The sequence below is a fragment of the Pinus tabuliformis genome, chromosome X (assembly GCF_031772625.1).
Source record: "Pinus tabuliformis cultivar Carrire ecotype Pingquan chromosome X, CPIR1, whole genome shotgun sequence".
Classification (NCBI taxonomy): domain Eukaryota; kingdom Viridiplantae; phylum Streptophyta; class Pinopsida; order Pinales; family Pinaceae; genus Pinus; species Pinus tabuliformis.
The window spans coordinates 668,789,172-668,810,446 of record NC_142308.1 but is presented as its reverse complement, the minus strand read 5'-3'; the positions used below and the strand labels follow the sequence as shown (position 1 = coordinate 668,810,446).

The following is a 21,275-nucleotide window of genomic DNA, read 5'->3' as shown; positions in this document are numbered from 1 at the left end:
GTCTGAAATGTCAAGAGAGCGAAATTTCAGGAAGCCAAAATTTCAAGTGGCCGAAATTTCAAGTGGCCGAATTTCAGGACAGTTTGATCAAGTGTTGATTAGCATGCGTTGACCTCCTTTGACTGTGTTTTTGTGAGGGCTATCTCTGTTTGGGCGGGCCGCATTTCTGGGCACAAAAATTGAGGCTAAACATTGACTATTGACCAACGTTGATTGAAGCTAGGGCTGATCGCAGGTGGGTTGTTTGACCAGACTTTGACTGGGATGAACTTGACTATTTTGAGGGCAGTTTTATCTTGCTATTTGGAGGCCGAAGTTGACTGAAGTTGACCGATTTGTTGAGGGTCAAATCTGCCATGTTGACCAGCATTGACTTTTCTAGTTAAGGCTCTTTTGCTACTGTTATAAATTATCAAATTTGTAAATTGTACTAGCTCTCTCTACTGAACTATTAAAGACTAAAAGAAGATTTGATCAAGGGTTTACCCACATTGGGGTTTGTCCCTGGTTGGTGCCACATCTTGCATCTTATTGTCTTGGCTTGTCTCCTACTCTTTATGTTCTATCTGCATTTTACTACCATGTTGATGTGATTGCTAATCTGAATATTGACTTTGAGCTAATAAAGAAATTGAAGTAAAATTGCTCTAAAGCATAGAACATACCATTGTTGCCTAAAATTAACATGGTATCAAAGCTGAGGTGAAGACAAAGCCCAAGCAAGAGTGAAAGAGCAATCACCAAAGACAGTTGGATAAGGACAAAAGGTTCAATGGATTCCTCTAAACACAAGCTCCATGATAAATCTGACTATCATGGATGGAAGATGTCTCTTGATTTGACCTTGGAAGAAAAAGAAGTGATGGACTATGTGCAAGGTAAAATCCCTGAACCTCCTTCAAATGCACCGGCTGCTGCGAAGACCAAGTATAATAGGGCTGAAGTCAAAGCAAAGAAGATTATCAGGGATTCCATTGACAAGCATCTAGTGGCCTACATCTCCGAATTGAAGACCTCCAAGGAGATCTACGACAAGTTGGTCGGCATGTTCAAGGTTAGTAATGCTAATCAAATTCTATTTCTCAAGAATAAGTTGAAGGATATTAAGAAGGGCAAGGACGAGGATATTCAATCCTATTTCTTGAGGATTACTGAGATCAAGAATGATCTACTCTCAATTGGAGAAGTCATTCCTGACAGGGAACTTACTCTCACCACCCTTAGAGGACTCCCACCTGAGTGGTATGTATTTAGAACCACCGTCCTCAACAATGATCAAATTCCAGGGTTTGAAGAATTGATGTCGAGATGCATTCAAGAAGAAACAAGAATGGTGGAGCAAGAAATGCCTTCTAATAGAAGCAACCCCACTGCATTCTCCGCTCATGCCAAAAGGAGAAATAATGCAGGGTCTAAAGGTCATTTCCATGGAAAGCTTGGATCTAAGGGAGGAAGGAAGGGCAGGTGCTTTGTTTGCAATAAGTTTGGCCACTATGCAAGGGAGTGTCCAAATAGAAGGGACACATCGCATGATGATGATCACAATCATTCCATGGGCAACTTCAACAACAACGATCAAAGGAATGGCAAGTCCAATGGCAAAGGAAAGAGGAATGCGGGACATCAAGTAAATGGTCAACCCTCCAAGAAATCAAGGAACTCCAAGTATGAAGAACCAAATGTTGTTAACGATAAGCAAAAAGAGTACTATCTTATATCGGCCCTCTCCAGTGCCTCTCCTCCAGACACTTTGGGAAATTGGTTGACTGATAGTGATGCCAGTAGGCACTTCCCCTGATACAAGGAAGCCCTCTCTAATCTGATAGAAAGGGAGACAAAATTGGAGATCATCCTTGGAGACGATGCCACCTATCCCGTGAAGGGAGTAGGGAATGTCACCCTTCAATTGAATCAAGGTAACACTATTCATTTGTAAGAAGTACTATATGTACCTGATCTCAAGAAGAACCTAGTGTCCATTTCAGTCATGGAGGACAAAGAATTCAAGGCAGCATTCATGGATGGAAAGGTACATGTTTGGAAAAGAAATTTTAAAGATGCTTTTACTCTTGGGTTCAGGGTTGACACTTTGTATCAAGTTGGAGGAAGTACAATGGGAGCCATGTCTTGCGACACATCTCTAAAATCTGAACTATTGCACTAGAGGTTTGCCCATCTTCATTATAAGGCCCTATCCGATGTGATATAGATGGTGACAAGCATGCCCAAGTTCAAAGTAGAGCATGAAGGTGTACGTTCGGGATGTGCCGAAGGAAAACTTACAAGGGGACCATTCCCCTCAAGTAATAGCAAGACCACAGATATATTGCAATTGATCCACTCCGACATATCTAGTATGATGCCCATAAACTCTTTGGGGGGATACTTATATTATCTCACCTTTACGGATGATTAGTCTCACAAGACCTGGATCTACTTCTTGAAGAAGGAGGATGAAGTGTTCGCCTGGTTCCGACACTTCAAAGTCTTGATCAAAAACCAATCCGAGAAGAAAATCAAGAGATTGAGGACTGATAATGGGACCGAGTACGAATCTAATGAATTCCAAGATTATTGCAAAGAAGCTGGAATTAAGAGGGAGACTGCAACGCCATACACTCCTGAGCAAAATGGTGTGGCTGAGAGGAAGAATCGCTCTATTGTAGAAGCAGCGCGTGCCATGCTTCATGATCAAGGCCCTTTGAAGTTCCTATGGGTTGAAGCTGTAAATATCGCCGTGTATGTTCAAAATTGATGCCCTCATCAAGCATTGGACTCCAAGACTCCCGAAGAAATGTTCACTAGTAAGAAACCCGATGTCTCTCATTTTAGAATTTTTGGAAGTCCCGTATATTTTCATGTGCCGAAAGAGAAAAGAAGCAAATTGGGTGCATCTGGGAAGAAAGGAATCTTTATGGACTACAGTGGAAATTCCAAGGGATATAGAATTTATGTAGTTGGTCAAAAGGAAGTTGAGATAAGTCATGATGTCACCTTCGACGAAGATATGGCCCTCAGGAAGATCAACAACCTTCCTATCCTAAGGAAGGACAAAGAAGCTGACACCGGAAATCAGGGTGCAAAAGAAGACGAAACGATGCCTGATGTTGATGAACCTATGGATCCTATTGATCCTCCTCCTCATGAGCCCTCCTCCTCCAAAAGGAGACCCTCATGGCTTAGGGAGACTCTCGAAGATGCTGAGAGACATATTGCACCAAGGGGGACTTTCCGTGAAAGCAAGAAGCCGAACAAGTATCAAGGATATTTGACCGCCATGAGCACTATCATTCAAAATGAGCCTTCATCATTCGAAGAAGCCGTGAAGCATCAAGTATGGAAGGATGCTATGAATGAAGAATACGAGTCAATTATGAAGAATGATGTCTAGGATGTGGTCCCTAGACCCCAGGACAAATCGGTTGTCACCTCTAAGTGGCTCTACAAAATCAAGCATGGAGCTGATGGAAGCGCAGACCCTCTCATTCACAAATGTGAGAGGGAGATGGCTTCTGAATTTGAGATGAAGGACCTAGGACATATGCATTATTTCCTAGGGTTGGAGGTCTGGAAAAATCCAGGTGAAATTTTCCTCTCTCAAGGAAAATATGTTGTGAAGATATTGGAAAGATTTGGGATGGTGGACTACAAGTCTGTGACTACTCCGATGGAACTTAACTTTAAGAATTTATGTGGTAGTGTTGTTGGACCTGAATTGGGAAATGCTTTTGAGTATCATCAACTCATAGAAGCACTGATGTTCTTGGTGAACTCTTGCCCAGACATATGTTTTGCAATTAAAAAACTGAGCCAATATATGGTTGGGCCTCATCATATACATTGGATTAGTGTCAAGAATCTTCTGAGATATCTTCAAGGCGCAATCACTCATAGACTGAGATACGCTGTCGGAGATGTGAGGTTGCATGGTTATTCTGATGTTGATTGGGCTGGCAGTGTGGGGGATCGTAAAAGCACTTCTGGATGTTGTTTTTCTTTGGGTTTTGCTTCGATATCCTGGATGAGCAGGAAGCAGAAATCAGTTCGCTTGAGCACCGTCGAGGCCGAATACATAGTTGCTAGTATGGCCTCCTGTGAAGCTGTCTGGTTGAGGAAGTTCTTCAGTGAGATGTTTGGACATGTGCTGCACACCACTGTGATCCTCTGCAACAATCGGAGTGGGATCCGATTATTAGAGAATCCAGTGAGCATATAGATATCAGGTACCACTTTATCTAGGATATGGTACAACAAGGAGCAATAAGGCTCCATCACATTGGGACTGATGAGCAAGTCGTCGATATTCTGACAAAGCCCCTGGGGAAGGTCAAGTTCTTAGCCTTCCGAGAACGACTTGGAGTCGTGGAAAGACCCTCTTATGAGGGTCCTGTATGAGATGGACATTAGCTCTGGGAGCTTCGGGGGGCTTGGGGTACTTCTTGGAGCAATGAGCAACCATAGGGTGAGTGGTTCAGCCTTCCCCTAATGGTTTGTTGTGTACAAGGTGAGTGGTTCAGCCTTCCCCTGCAATACCCCTTAGCGACATGTAGGCAGGATGAGTGGTTCATCCTTCTCCTGCTGAGACATCCTACCCATGCAGTCTGGGACTCATGGGAAGTACCTCTCATCTGGCCAATGAGTAGGGAAATGAGGATAGGGACCATAGTACTATCGATGAACACATCATGTACTACCATATTCCCTATGCTAGGAAGACCGATATTGATCTGGGATTAATTGGAACTGACTTCGGGTCAGTAAGAGTGGTATGGGACACTCTCTTTTGATTGGAACTGACTTCAGGTTAGTAAGAGTGGTATGAGGCACTTTCTTTTGATTGGAACTGACTTTGGGTCAGTAAGAGTGGTATGACACACTCTCCTTTGATTGGGACTGACTTCGGGTCAGTAGAGAATGGTATGATACATTCTTGATCGCTTCTTCTTCTTCATAGTTCAGCAAAGCAGAGCAGTGCAAAGCAGTGCATTGATGGCAGAGATAGTACAGATTGGCAGATGGATTAGCAAATGGAGTTCTCCCTAGTTGAGAGGGAGTGTTAAAATTGGCGGCTAGGGCCAAACTCCACATGGGTCATCTTATTTATGACAGCTGATATTTTTCTTGGATTCCTCGCTCCGAGAGGTGTAGGATTGATCTAAAGATCATCCGATTCTAACATGTACAAATGAAGTTATGAATTTATTTTGATTATGGTCAAATTGTCAAAGTCGGCCAGCAAACTTATGTAGGCTCAAAAGCCCAACAATCATGTCTATTCATCCTCAACTTTGCATATAAATAGAAGGTGACTTAGCCTCATTTAGATACACTCATCTTCACACTTCTCTCTCTCTCTCCTCATTGATTGGGTACGAATTTCTGAGCCTCTCTCTCTCCACACGTTCGAAATTTCAAGAGACCAAAATTTTAGGAGACCGAAATTTCAAGAGGCCAAAATTTCGAGACCGAATTTTCAGGAGATCAAATTTAAGGGCAATTTGACCATGCATTGACCTCCTTTGACTGCATTTTTGTGAGGGCTATCTCTGTTTGTGCAGACCACATTTTTGGGCACAAAAATCGAGGCTAAACGTTCATTGTTGACCAACGTTGATTGCAGCTCGAGCTGACCACAGGTGGGTTGTTTGACCAAACTTTGACTAGGATGAATTTGACTATTTTGAGGGTTGTTTTATCTTGTTGTTTGGAGGCCGAAGTTGACTGAAGTTGACCAATTTGCTGAGGGTCAAATCTGCCCTATTGACCAGCGTTGACTTTTCTGGTTAGGGCTCTTTTGCTGATGTTATAAATTATCAGATTTGTAAATTGTACTATCTCTCTCTACTGAACTATTGAAGACTAAAAGAAGATTTGATCAAGGGTTTCCCCACATTGGGATTTCTCCCTGGCTAGTGCCACATCTTGTGTCCTCTTGTCTTGGCTTGTCTTCTATTGTTTATGTTTATGTTCTATCTGCATTTTACTATCATGTTGATGTGATTCCTAATCCGAATATTGATACTGGGCTAATAAAGAAATTGAAGTAAAATTGCTCTAAAGCATAGAACATACCATTGTTGCCTAAAATTAACAATATCCCATTGGGCATTGTGAAAGGATGTACATAACCAAGCCATTGGGCCTCTTTCAAAAAACCCATTGGGCCTTTCTTGAAGATTAGCTCGATACATAACATTTGAATATAATACACTCATGCCACAAGGTCTCTTTATAATAACCCATTGAGCCTATTTGAAATATGTGCCCAACAAGCCATTGGCCATATTTGAAACATCTTCCCTCCCTCCAAAGATCTCCTTGATGGCAAAACCATTGAGATCTATCAAAAGGTTTCCTTAATGGCAAATCCATCGGGCTATTTTGAGAGATAGCCGTTGGTTACTTTTGAAAGATTCACTTTATATATCATTGGGCCTTTTTGAAAGAACATCTTTTGAATTGCTTTGATAGACCACAGGCCTCCTTAAAAGCACATCTTTAGGCCTTGATAAACCACAAGCCTTCTCAAAAGAACATCTTTTAAAAGGCCTCGATATACCATTCAGCCTCCTCGAAAGAACATCTCGTGAAAGGCCCCAGTAGATGATTGGGTCTCCTGAAAAAAACATCTTGTTAAAGGCCTCAATAGATTATTGGGCCTCTTTGAAAGAACATCTTTTGAAAGCCCCTGATAAGCTATCAGGCCTCTTTGAAGGCATTGTGAAATATGCACATAACCAAGCCATTGGGCCATTTACAAAGAAACATCTTTTGAATGCCCCTAAAAGGCCATCAAGCCCTTTTGAATTCCCTCAATAGGCCATTGGTCCTGCTATCCACCAAAAGTGGGTGACCCCTAGGTCACGTGTGAGCTGTTTGGACTCGCAGGACCAATGGCCTATTGAGGGAATTCAAAAGGGCTTGATGGCCTTTTAGGGGCATTCCAAAGATGTTTCTTTGTAAATGGCCCAATGGCCTATTGAGGCATTTGAATATTTGTTTCTTCAAATTTGGCCCAATTGCCTCTCAGAGGAATTCAATGGTTGTTGCTCGAGGTATAATCAATGGGCCTTCTTGCATTTCATCTTGATGGTATTTGATTACGTCATTTCTTCGGAGGTTGGCAAATGACCTTCAAGGAGGCCTAATAGTTTATATGGGGCTTTCGAAAGATGTTCTTTCAAAGAGGCCCAATAATCTATTGAGGCCTTTCACAAGATGTTTTTCTCAGGATACCCAATCATCTACTAGGGCCTTTCATGAGATGTTATTTCGAGAAGGCCTAGTGTTCCATCGAGGCCTTTCAAAAGATGTTCTTTTGAGGAGGCCTGTGCTCTATCAAGGCCTTTCAAAAGATCTGCTTTTAAGGAGCTTTGTGGTCTATCAAAGCAATTCAAAATATGTTCTTTCAAAAAGGCCCAATGATCTATAAAGTGAATCTTTCAAAAGTAACCAATGGCTATCTCTCAAAATAGCTCGATGGATTTGCCATTAAGGAAACCTTTTGATAGATCTCAATGGTTTTGCATCAAGGAGATCTTTGGAGAGAGGGAAGATATTTCAGATATGGCCAATGGCTTGTTGGGCACATATTTCAAATAAGCTAAATGGGTTATTATAAAGAGGCCCCGCGGCATGAGTGTATTATATTCAAATGTTATGTATCAGGCTAATCTTCAAGAAAGGCCCAATGGGATCTTCAAATAGGCCCAATGGGTTTTTTGAAAGAGGCCCAATGGCTTGGTTATGTACATCTTTCACAATGCCCAATGGGATATTTGAAAGGAGACCCGATGTTAACTAAAATGAGGGTTGGCTTATGTGGTAAGCATTATGTTCAAAGGATTAAAATTGGCAAGATGGTTCCCTAGAGGAAATATCTAGCTAGGAACGGGATGCCTATGCCTAGAAGGGTTAATAAGTTGATTTGAATGAAAAATAAATTAACCCCGAAGGATACAGATCAGTGGAAAAAGGCAAAAAAAGGTACCCCTCCTCAAATGTGCTACAGAGGAAGATGGAGACATTCCACATACCCCTTCCAATTCACTACAGTTTTTTCAAAATTGATTGTTAACCATTTGCTGCCTGCCAAATTGTGATTTTGGAAACTTTATTGTGGAATAAGAAAAGTTTATCTCTATTTATTAACTTTGTCAAAGTGTAACATTGGTATATATATATAGAGAGAGAGGGAGAGAGGGTGCAAAAAGTAAACCAAAAATATTGTAACATGGAGATGGCGCATAATATGCGCATAAATTCCCTGATAAAGATTCAAAGTTTTATACAAATAAATATTGGCCCATCTCATAGTAGGTATGTTGACTCATTGTACATTAATTATACATGGCTCACTAAAAGACTATAGAAAAACAACAATCTTTTAGAAAATTTTGACTCCATAAATATGAACTTTAAATCATATTCCATGGAGGTTTTAATTTATTTATCATCCTAAATCTAGAGGATGATGCAAGGAATTAGAGAAGTAAGAGAGTGAAACTATGAAGACTATTATTTCGTATTTTGTTCTAATTGAGAGTTTTCTACGCCTACTTGCCAGATTGTATAAAATAATAGTCTTCATAGTTTCACTCTGTTACTTCTCTAATTCCTTGCATCATACTCTAGATTTAGGATGAATTAAAACCCCGTGGAATATGGCAATTTAAAGTTAATATCTATGGAGACAATTTTCTAAAAGCTTGTAGTTTTTCTATAGTATTTTAGTGAGCCATGTATAATCAATATACAATGACTCAACAGTTAAAAATAATCAATATTATTTTGTATTAATGGAGAAATGGTTACATAGTTGTAACGTATCTCCTTAGTTTAGGATTTGTTCCTAGAGTTTAGGAGTTTGTTTACAACTAACTAATTTCTAGTGATGTATTTAATACTGTAATATTCATTTGATGGAATAGTAGAGTGAACGGAGAGAGAGTCTCTTCTTTGTTTTTGGGTGCAGTCTCCAGGTGCTGTACACACCTGTGAGCTGCAACTCCTTCATTTAATTCAAAGTCTGATTTTTATCTTGGTATCAGAGCTTAGGGTAGAGATAGCCTCAAATTTTTTTTAGGGATGTATCATTATCTACATATCTGTAGTGGTAGGAAAGCATGCAAGTGTATATGTATGATCAGGTGGAACTGCAGTAACACCTGGAGCGAAGGGTCTCAGATGACTGATCATCTCTGAGCCGAAGAAAGGGTTGGAGCACAATTTTTTTTCAGAAGAAGCAGCAGTTGGCGCGGATTTTTTGCAGACAGTCGCGCCAATACAGAACAGAACAAACGAGCGCGATTTTTTTTGTGAACAGACGTGCCCATTGGCGCGGGTTTGAGGCTGATAAGCGCGCCAAGTAAAAAGTAACTGAATTGGCGCGGATCCGTGGCTGTTAATCGCGCCAATTTCGGGGCACTTCATATATTTTTCTTTTTTGCAGTTGGCGCGGATCCGTGGCTGTTCAGAGCGCCAAAGAGCCAACCTCTTTCTCTCTGAAAATCTGCAATTTTTCGTTGCAGATCGGAGTTGCCCGGTGGTGGCACGTGGAGATTTATGCTCGGTGGCAGCAGATTTGATTTGCCCAGTGGTGGTGAATTGGGGTTCCGAGATCCGCTTGATGGTAGCAAATCGGACCTGCCCGGTGGTGGCGAATTAGAGCTCTGAGATCTGCTCGGTGGCAGCAAATCGGATTTGCCCGGTGGTGGCGCAATGCAACTCCTTTATCTGTTCGGTGGAAGCAGATCATCTTTGCCCGGTGGTGGCATGTTGGAGTTGTTTGTTGATCTGTTCGGTGGTAGCAGATCGTTTTTGCTCGGTGGTGGCACAGTGAAGTCCCTGATCTGTTCAGTGGCAGTAGATCGAACTTGCCCGGTGGTGGCCGATTGAAGTGTTCAGTTGGATAGAAATGAATAACAGTATAGAATCATATCTCCACGAGTCTGGCAAACTCGATGGATCAAATTTCTCCAACTGGAAATTCAAAATGCAAACTTTGTTGGAGAGCGTAAATGCATGGTCGATCGTTGAGGGAAATGAGCAGAGATCTGGAACAACGACCCAAGAACAAGATTGGGATAAAAGAGAAATGAAAGCAAAAGTTATACTAAAGATGTCCATTAAGGACAATATTATCCCACATATCAGAGATTCTAAGTCGGGCGCTGATATATGGACAACAATCAAGAACTTGTACGAGACACAAAATACAAATCGTGTTCTGGCACTCAAAGACAAGTTGTTTGCATTGAAGATGGAGGAGAATGAGTCTGTTGTTGAATTCATGGCCAGAGTTAAGGACCTGAGTGATAAACTGGGAGCTATCAAGGAGAAGGTATCTGACTCGGATCTGGTCACACTCGCATTGAACAGAATGACTAATGAATACCACGTTCATCACAGGGATGTCAGCAAGGGAGAAAGCCCCTTCATTTGATGAGCTAACAGCGATTCTGCTCCAGGAGGAGGAGCGACGACAGAATTTAAAAACTCAGAGCAATGACTCGGCTCTGATGGCAAAAAGACGACAGTACAGAGGGAAGCAGCACCAGCACCAACATCAGCACCAGCAACCGCAGTAGCAACAGCAGAAAGGGGCCAAAACATTTTCAAAAGAGATCATTTAAAGGTATGACCGATAATTATGTTAAGAAATGTTTTTACTGTGGAAAACCTGGTCATCAGATTAAAGAATGCTATAAGAGGCAGGCGGATGAAAGAAGAAGCAAACAGAGGAAACACCAGGGCTGTTTTGCTGGAGAAGAAAGGAGTTGCAGCTCACAGGTGTGTATAGCGCCTGGAGACTGCACCAACAACAAAGAAGAGACTTTCTCTCCGTTCACTCTACTATTCCATCAAATGAATATTACAATATTAAATACATCACTAGAAATTAGGTAGTTGTAAACAAACTCCTAAACTCTAGGAACATTATTTTCGTATTTTGTTCTATTTGAGAGTTTTCTACGCCTACTTGCCAGATTGTACAAAATAATAGTCTTCATAGTTTCACTCTATTACTTCTCTAATTCCTTGCATCATACTCTAGATTTAGGATGAATTAAAACCCCGTGGAATATGGCAATTTAAAGTTCATATCTATGGAGACAATTTTCTAAAAACTTGTAGTTTTTCTATAGTATTTTAGTGAGCCATGTATAATCAATATACAATGACTCAACATACCCACTACGATATGGGCCAATATGTATTTGCATAAAACTTTGAATATTTACAAAGGAATTTATTGCACATATTATTCACAATCTCCATGTTAGCATATTTTTGGTTTACTTTCTACACCTCTTTAAAATGCATTACTTATGCCATTATCTGGAGTCTGCCCAATATTTTTACTTTTCCGACTATTTTTCCATATGTTTAAAATGCATTACTTTTAATGAGTCTTCTTCCCTGATCTTACCAAATCTGATAAGAGGTTTTGCATCCAAGTAGTCCTTTAAAATACTTGATTGAAACCGGACCTACTTTGTTGAAAAAGGCTACGTAAACTCTTTGCAAGCATACAAAGCTAAGTGAAATGCAACATTCTATGGATTCCAAAGTAGAATGTCTATAGGTATGGAAGCGCAATGCAAAAAGAGTATACAACTATTCTAGTTAACATTCCATTTTGAAAATACAGTGGCCATAGAAATATGTTCAGCTAGGTGTCATGCAAAAGACAGCGTAGAGACGGAAAAAATGTGAACAACATAAAAACTGCATCATATTCTTAAAACCATACAAACATGATTAGAATAATTGAGGAAAAACAACAAGCCCCGGCTACCTATTTGTGTTGAAGAATAACCTGCTATATAGTGAAGTCCGCACAATTTTCTAACCAAAAATCCTATATTTTGATGGCCAATACAGACAGATAAATGGAGACTATTTTTTCCTAAAAAAAAAAGACAAACGCCTCAATGCACTCCAAAAGCATGCTCCGCATTGACAACAATACATGAATTGGTGTGCAATATGGAAGAAGTTGAAAGAACAACGCTTCCATGCCACAATCCATTCATGCCCAGGGCCCACTATTTTCTATCCATAAAATAGCAAAGAGAAATCTTTGAAGAGAATATGCGGCATCATAACAGTTAAAAATAATGGAGAAATGGTTATATGGTTGTAACGCATCTCCTTAGTTTAGGATTAGTTCCTAGAGTTTAGGAGGTTGTTCACAACTACCTAATTTTCAGTGATGTATTTAATATTGTAATATTCATGTGATGTAAGGTAGAGTGTACGAGAGTGAGAGTCTCCTCTTTGTTTTGAGTGCAGTCTCCCAGGTGTTGTACACACCTGTGAGCTGCAACTCCTTCATTTCATTCGAAGTTTGATTTTTATCTTGGTATCAGAGCTTAGGGTAGAGATAGCCTCAATTTTTTTTTTAGGGATGTATCATTAGTTACATACCTGTAGTGGTAAGAGAGTATGTAAATGTGTCTGTGTGATCAGGTGGAACTGCAGTAACACCTGGAGCGAAGGGTCTCAGATGACTGATCATCTCTGAGCCAAAGAAAGGGTTGGAGCAGTTGGCGTGGATTTTTTGCAGATAGTCGCGCCAATACAGAACAGAACAGACGAGCGCGATTTTTTAGTGAACAGACGCACCCATTGGCGCGGGTTTGAGGCTGATAAGCGCACCATTGAAATTGTAACTGAATTGGAGCAGATCTGTGGCTGTTAATTGCGCCAATTTCCGTGCACATCGTGAATTTTTCTTTTCCGCAATTGGCGCAGATTCGTAGTTGTTCAGAGCACCACAAAGCCAACCTCTTTCTCTCTGGAAATCTACAATTTTTCGTTGCAGATTGGAGTTTCCCGGTGGTGGCACGTGGAGATTTCTGCTCGGTAGCAGCATATTTGATTGCCCGGTGGTGGCGAATTGAGGTTCCTTGATCCGCTCGGAGGTAGCAGATCGGACCTGCCCAGTGGTGGCGAATTAGAGCTCTGTGATCTGCTCGGTGGAAGCAGATCGGTTTTTTTTTCCCGGTGGTGGCGCAGTGCAGCTCCTCGATCTGTTCGGTGGAAGCAGATCGCCTTTGCCCGGTGGTGGCGTGTTGGAGCTTGTTTGTTGATCTGTTCAGTGGTAGCAGATCGGTTTTTCCTGGTGGTGGCACAGTGAAGTCCCTGATCTGTTCGGTGGTAGCAGATCGGACTTGCCCGATGGTGGCACAGTGAAGTTCCTGATCTGTTCGGTGGTAGCAGATCGGACTTGCCCGGTGGTGGCCAATTGGAGTGTTCAGTTGGGCGAAAATGAACAACAGTATAGGATCATACCTCCACGAGTCTGGAAAACTCGATGGAACGAATTTCTCCAACTGGAAATTCAAAATGCAAACTTTGCTGGAGAGCGTAAATGCATGGTTGATCGTTGAGGGAAATGAGCAGAGATCTGGAACAGCAACCCAAGAACAAGATTGGGATAAAAGAGAAACAAAAGCAAAAGTTATACTGAAGATGTCCGTTAAGGACAATATTATCCCACATATCAGAGATTCCAAGTTGGCCGCTGATATATGGACAACGATCAAGAACTTTTACGAGACTCAGAATACAAATCGTGTTTTGGCACTCAAGGGAAAGTTGTTTGCATTGAAGATGGACGAGAATGAGTCCGTTGTTGGATTCTTGGCCAGAGTCAAGGATCTGAGTGACAAACTGGGAGCTATTGGAGAAAAGGTGTCCAACTCAGATCTAGTCACATTCACATTGAACAGAATGACTGATGAATATCAGACGTTTATCTCAGGGCTGTCAGCGAGGGAGAAAGCCCCTTCATTTGATGAGCTGACAACGATTCTTCTCCAGGAGGAGGAACGACGACAAAATCTGAAAACTCAGAGCAATGACCTAGCTCTGATGGCGAAGAGGCGACAGTACAGAGGAAAGCAGCACCAGCACCAACATCAGCACCAGCAACCGCAGCACCAGCAACCGCAGCAGCAGCAGCAGAAGGGAGCCAACTCCTTTCAAAAGAGGTCATTCAGAGGTATGACTAATAATTATGTTAAGAGATGTTTTTATTGTGGGAAACCTGGTCATCAGATTAAAGAATACTATAAGAGGCAGGCGGATGAAAGAAGAGGCAAACAAAGGAAACATCAGGGCTGTTTTGTTGGAGAAGAGGAGGACCACAACCATGATCTTCGACTATTCACAGTCGATTGTGCTCTTTCAGCATCAAAGGGAGATGAGGACGACATATGGTATGTCGACTCTAGCGCATCCTCACATATGACCGATAAGAAGGACTGTTTTGAATTTCTTGAAGAATCTGCATGTGGATCAAAAATTTATCTAGGAGATGACAGTGGGTATGAGATCAAAGGATATGGAGATATTCCTGTGAAGCTACCTAGTGGCGACATTAAACATCTTAAAAATGTATTATATGTTCCAGGAATTAAGAAAAACTTGATCTCTGTCTCAATGATTACAGACCAGGACATGCAGGTGCAATTCTTTAAGAATGGTTGTGTCATTAAGGATAGACAGATGGAAACAGTTGCAACAGGAGTGCGCGTGGGGAATTTGTACAGACTGGATGCAAAGAGTATGCCACGACAAGCAATGGTTGCAGCTGGATCAACAATCGAAAATCTCTGGCATCAGAGATTTGGACATCTCAATTTGCAAGACCTCATCTTACTTCAAATAGAAAGAAAGAAGTTAGAAAGCATATAGAAAGAAGTTAGACCCCAAAGCCTTGAAATGTATATTTGTAGGATATGGCACAGAGTATAAGGCATACAAGTTATATAATCCTGTGACTCATAAAGTTTTTGCAAGCAGAGATGTTATTTTTCATGAACAAACTGAAGATGGAAAGGAAGAATCTAACAGTGATAGCCACATTCCATTGTTGATAGAGATGAACAGTGACGAAGATGAAGAGCAGGAGCAGGAGCAGAAACAAGAAGAAGTAGCAGCAGATAGTGTAATAAGTGATGATGCAGGCCCGGAAAGTACTGAAACAGATAGAGTTGAGGTAAGTCCTCTACCTAGAAGATCAGGTAGGAAGACTAGACTACCTGAAAGATTGAAAGGCTATGCTTTAATGTCCAAAATTTTAAACATTGTAGAACCTTCAAACTATGAAGAAGCAAGTAAATCAGATGAATGGAGGGCTGCAATGCATGAGGAAATTGAATTAATATATAGAAATCATACTTGGGATTTAGTTGAGTTGCCTGAAGGAAAAAACCCTATAGGATGCAAGTGGCTATATAAACCTAAGATAAATGCAGATGGGAGTGTAGAAAAATTCAAAGCTAGACTGGTAGCAAAGGGTTACTCACAGCAAGAAGGAATAGATTTCGATGACACCTTTGCCCCAGTAGCTAAACTAAATACAATTAGAATGCTAATTTCTTTAGCCACAAAACTTAAATGGAAGCTACACCAGCTAGATGTTAAGTCTGCATTTCTGAATGGAGAATTAAAGGAAGAAATTTATTTAGTACAGCCTCCTGGTTTTGTGAAAAAGGGGCAGGAGCATTTAGTGTGTAAATTGCATAAGGCACTTTATGGTTTGAAACAAGCACCCAGGTCATGGTATGAGAAAATTGATTCATTTTTTATACAACATGGTTTTCATAGGAGCCTCAACGACCCAAATCTGTATACCAAGATAAATAATCAGAGGCAAATCATTTTGATTTCTTTGTATGTGGATGACATGATCATAACAGGAAATGCAAATAATTTGATCAAAGAAATCAAGCAGCAAATGTCACAGGTATTTGAAATGAAAGACCTTGGAGATCTTCATTATTGCCTAGGTTTGGAGGTGTGGAAAAATTCTGGTCAAACTTTTCTAACTCAAGGAAAGTATGTCAGAACCCTGTTGGAAAGATTCAGAATGGAACAGTGCAAAACAGCAACAACACCATTGCAGCAGAATCTCAAGTTAAGCAGTGATGATGGCACAAAACAGGTGGATGCCACTTTGTATAGACAGCTAGTGGGAAGTTTGATATATCTCACGACAACTAGACCTGATCTGGCATATTCTATTAGTGTGTTGAGCCAGTTTATGTCCAAAACACTTGAAAGTCACTGGATTGCAGCAAAATGTGTGTTGAGGTACCTTAGTGGTACTTGTAATTATGGTATTTTATACACTGACATTCCTGATGTTACTTTAGCAGGTTATTCAAATTCTGATTGGGCAGGTAACCTGGATGATCGAAGATCCATCACAGGTTACACATTTAGTATTGGATCCAGGGTTATTTCGTGGAGTAGCAAAAAGCAAAGTACTGTAGCATTATCATCATGTGAAGCTGAGTACCAGGCGTTGTGTGCAGCTACATGTGAAGCCATCTGGTTGAGGAGATTGCTTAGCAATGCAGGCGAAGCACAGAAAGAAGCAACCAGCATCAAAACTGACAACCAAAGCATAATAAAGCTTGCATACAATCCAGTTTTCCATAAAAATACTAAACATATTGACACTCAGTTTCATTTTGTTCGAGAAAATATACAGTCAAAAGAAATATGTGTGGAGTATTGTAACACTAGTGATAATTTAGCTGATATTTTTACTAAGCCTCTAGGGTGAGTAAAGTTTGAATTATTTAGAGGGATGTTAGGAGTGCAGAATAACCCTTTCTCCATTAAGGGGGGAGTTAAAAATAATGGAGAAATGGTTATATGGTTGTAACGCATCTCCTTAGTTTAGGATTAGTTCCTAGAGTTTAGGAGGTTGTTCACAACTACCTAATTTTCAGTGATGTATTTAATATTGTAATATTCATGTGATGTAAGGTAGAGTGAACGAGAGTGAGAGTCTCCTCTTTGTTTTGAGTGTAGTCTCCCAGGTGTTGTACACACCTGTGAGCTGCAACTCCATTTAATTCAAAGTTTGATTTTTATCTATAACAATCTAAGAATGGGTATAAAATGTTTCCCCTACCCTCAGATGATCATACTAGATCGAATCAAAAATAATATTGCTACTGAGCTATCAGACAGGACGTTTATGGATATCAATAGCGCATTCTACAGCATTGAATGCAAACTCATGGAACCATTGCAACAGTTTCCATAGAAGACGGCCTTGCATAAGGGAATGTGCCAATCACAATCTTAAATCGAAGGCCATATGTAGACATGGCACATACTCTAGCAATAAAAGCCTATTTCCTTACCATGACTGATTATTATTTCCAGAAGAATTTTTAATTCTTTTCAAACAGGCAAAGATACATAAGCCAAGGAAATCGCTTTCACGTACGCTAACCTTGTCCCGTTCTATTATTAATGAGTGACTTCTAGAGAACTCTTACTTACTCTTACCTTGTCCATTTTTAAATTACTAATGAATAATTTTAACAGAATCCTCACTGTTTTCAGTATAGGAAAAAAAATTGGCGATTTCTCCCCACCCCAAGAAATCGCCAGATTTTTCATAAAATGCGCAATTTTGGTACTCACGCTGCATTTTTCTCACTTGCTGACGGTGATTTTGCGAAAAAGACGAAGATTGTTACAGCATATTTCAAAGGGAAACTTGATCTCTAATTCGAGTAACATATCTTCATGGATTAGCGTTTAGGCAACAATTTTGAGATCCAATATTTACTGGCCACAAAAAGGCAGAGGTCATTTATAGTAAATAATAGATAGATTTATAATATATAAAAAATAGATAGATTTATAATATATAAAAAAATCACATTTAAGGTAATTTTGTGTGAAGAATGCTAGGCGTTTTATAATTTAGATTTTTCCCAGTTTGTCATTACTGGAATTTGATCGTCTAATTTATTTTGAAACAAAAAATCAATTGAATTGATGAAATTGTTGTTGTTTTTCTTTTTTAGAAATAGATTCAACCCCTTCCAATACCTATACTACAACTGAATTATGCAATGTTAACATCTAGATTCCATCGATCTAAAATAATTCCTGTTAAATTTCAAGCCAAAAGACCAATTTTCCATCTGAGTGACTGGCAAAAGGCCATTTCTTAGCAAGTTTAGACTACTGAGTTAATGTACAGACATCTAATATATGTCATAATAGAAATAAATAAATAAATATTTATGTGACAATGTAATTTTGATATTATTGTAATTTATAACCAAACTTGAATGAAAAAATTAAATATTTGGGAATTTTTTTAACGATTCCCAATTATTTGCCAAATTGTGCCAATATTTTTGAATTTTTCCTGATTTTATAAGCTGGTGTTTTTGCCAAGTTGTGCCAAATTTTTTTCTGGCTTGATATCCTGAAGTCCAACTTTTTGGACGATGCTAGTGAAGGAAATTGCTGCCCTTACTCTAATTTCCATTTACCTTGTAAAAACTATTCTTTGATTAAAGATAGGGTTACCGGACTTGTGCAGACTGATATCTGCTTGAGGCTGCATTGCAAAAGCTTTAATAATGAAATTAAAATATGGTAGCTTTATGGCGGATTATTTATGTAGATATATTTAATGGTGTGCTCGAAAAGGATTCTTAAATTAACTTGCAGCTTGTTTCCATCTAACGGAATGATATTGAAAGATAAAAATTATTAAAGTGAAACGCCCCTAATTAATGACTTATTAAATTGGATGAAATACTTATACACACTGTAAATTTGTACAAAGATAAAATTATACTTCAACGGTTTAAATCGAGGCAGAGGCCAGTAAACGCTTATGCCATCTGCACTGAAGAGAAAGCCATTTTCAGCCGGCGTTGAGTTAGATAATTCCATTAACAGATTCTTCTGCGACTGTAAAGTAAAACCGCAGATTGCATGTATTTTAATTTACGTCCGTGCGCAAGTGACCTTGGTTCTGTTTAAAGCGGGAGCATATATCATTACTAGTGCGCCTGGCATTAGAGGTAGGTACAGAGCCGCTGTTACTTACGATCATATGAAAATGAAAAATATCGGAGAATAGGATTGAAGCGTGCCCTGACATGCAAAATGAAACGCACAACACAGCAAGCAAAGAATTTCTGTAAGAATGTGGCAAATTAGTCATTCTAAAACCATCGGGATTAACCCGCCGGCAGAGAACAAGGCATATCAGCCTAGCCTTTGGAACCTATCAATAAAGTAGCGTAAATTCATAAACCTTTGAACGAGCTACATATATTCATGTAAATTGCCATAGCTTTATCTGAATTCCTATAACAGGTGACCGTTTTGTTGCTTCACAAGCAGAAACAAAGCATTTAAGAAGAATGATATGAAAATAATCTTTTCTTTAATTTCCTTCACATGCAGAAACAGAGCATTTAAGGAAAATGATAAGAAATTAATCTTTGCATGAATTTCCTTCACACGCAGAAGCAAAGAATTTAAAGAAAATGATAAGAAATTAATCTTTGCATGAATTTCCTTCACACGCAGAAGCAAAGAATTTAAAGAAAATGATAAGAAATTAATCCTTTTATTGAATTTCCATACAGCGTAGACTAGAATCTATGAGAAAAGGAAAGATGTCTGCTTACTAGTAGTTTCCCAAGCTTGGACCAGTAAATCACAGAGGCCTTATTCACCTCTCTGCTCCACTGCTGTGGCAGAAAAAAACAAACCTGCGGCAACCAACCGTACAAAAAGAGTTCCAGAAGCGTTTTCACCGCGGTTACTTACCCCTTATTTACAAATTCCTCTGACATCGCGGTGGCAAGGAGAGATACAACATAAGGTATTTCAATTTATATCCAACGGAGAAAAAACGTATCTGAAAGTGGAGAGAGCTACGTGGATGTAGGGAATATTACTTAGCGCCCACTAAATTGGTGGTAAGAGTAAAATTAAGAGGTGGAATCCGCAGGTGTTGTATATTCTTGATTTTCTCGGACAAGTCGTCGAAATTAGGCGGGGGGTTGCTCCTGTCCGTTGGATCAACGGATTTTTCCGTGGCGCGTCCTATGATCATCAGATCTTCTGATGGACCATATCTGCAGTCGGATTTTTTAATTTCATTTATTGATTAAATTAATTTGCTGTAAAATTAACTTCATCGAAGCTTATCAAATTTTTATACTTGCTTATTTTTGCTTATTTTAGGTGGGGCTTTCGATTTAGTTACTTGTAATCGCTTGATTAGATGAGCAAAATCCAGTTATTTTACAGTGATTTTACTTACAATAGAGAAAGTGTAGTAGATTATGTAATGTGCACACATGGTTTCTGTGAAAAAATAGAGGAAGTTTTGATTGGACATCAAATCACAAGCTAATTTATTTAAGTTTCTCTTGCACTGAAAAAAAAGCAATTAGAGTAAAAAACAAAGTGTGTTCAACAAAATCTCTCAAAGGGCATAATTCTTTTGACTCCAAAAAATCGCAATACTTTCAAAATGACGCTAGAGAGGATCTTCGAGAAGGAGAAAATCACAATTCACGGCCTTCATAGCCATGAATTAACACATTTAATTCAAAGCGCACTTTCAGAGTGCAAAAGAGCAAAAATTAGGAAGTCTTAAACAAATTGCTTTCTGGTTAATGCTTGGTTTCACAAGGAATGCAAAAGGGCAAGGAGAATGTGGAAAGAGTCAAACAATGATAACATAATTTCATGGTTTTGAGGGAAGAACTAATCTTCCTGGGAAAAATAATCCCAAATTATTTTGGAAGGAGCTCCAGCCTGATAAATATACAAATTGAAAATAATATTACAGCTTCTAAGTTGTTTGACTATGCAAGACAATTCTATGAGCAGGATCTCAAGGTTGACCCTCCCCCCTTGGTCAACACTAATATTGAACTCTTCACGGTGCAAGAAGTAGAGATGGGTATCAAGAAGTTGGGTATTGGAAAATCAAAAGACTTTGTTGAACTCCAAGCAAAGTATCTAAAGTGGGGCTTAAAGATTCTTGCACCTCACATTACATAAATTTTCAATAACATCATACAATAGGGGTTCCCCACAAATTAGACAACTAGTCTGGCAATACCTCTTTTCAAGAGTGGTGACGCCAATAATCCCTCCCATTATAGGACCATAATGATAAATCCCTTGTTTGCAAAGTTATTTGGAAGCATGCTAGAAAATAAAATCAGCAAGTGGATAGAAGAAAGAGATAAGCCTGCTAAAAGGCAAGCAGGAAAACATTCCACAATTGATCAGTGTATAACTTTAAGGCACATCATTGAAAAAGTTTGGGAGAAAAAGGAATAAGTTTTTTGTTGCTTTGTTGATTTCAGAAAAACATTTGACACGGTTCCTAGGGATAAGCTTTGTTAAAGAATGGAGGAACTTGGGGTTCCTAAACATTTGAGAGCAGCGGTGCATAGGTT

The 21,275-nt window shown here is 39.6% G+C and overlaps 1 protein-coding gene across 1 annotated transcript in view; it reads right to left on the bottom strand.

Annotated features, from left to right (window-relative positions):
* LOC149141735 (actin-7-like) overlaps positions 1 to 19,680 on the bottom strand; it is a 106,161-nt gene extending 86,481 nt beyond the window's left edge. The window contains exon 1 of the mRNA XM_089449898.1: positions 19,482 to 19,680. The gene's annotated coding sequence lies outside the window, so the exon portion shown is untranslated. The remainder of the gene's footprint in view (positions 1 to 19,481) is intronic.
* Between the last annotated feature and the right edge of the window lie 1,595 nt (positions 19,681 to 21,275).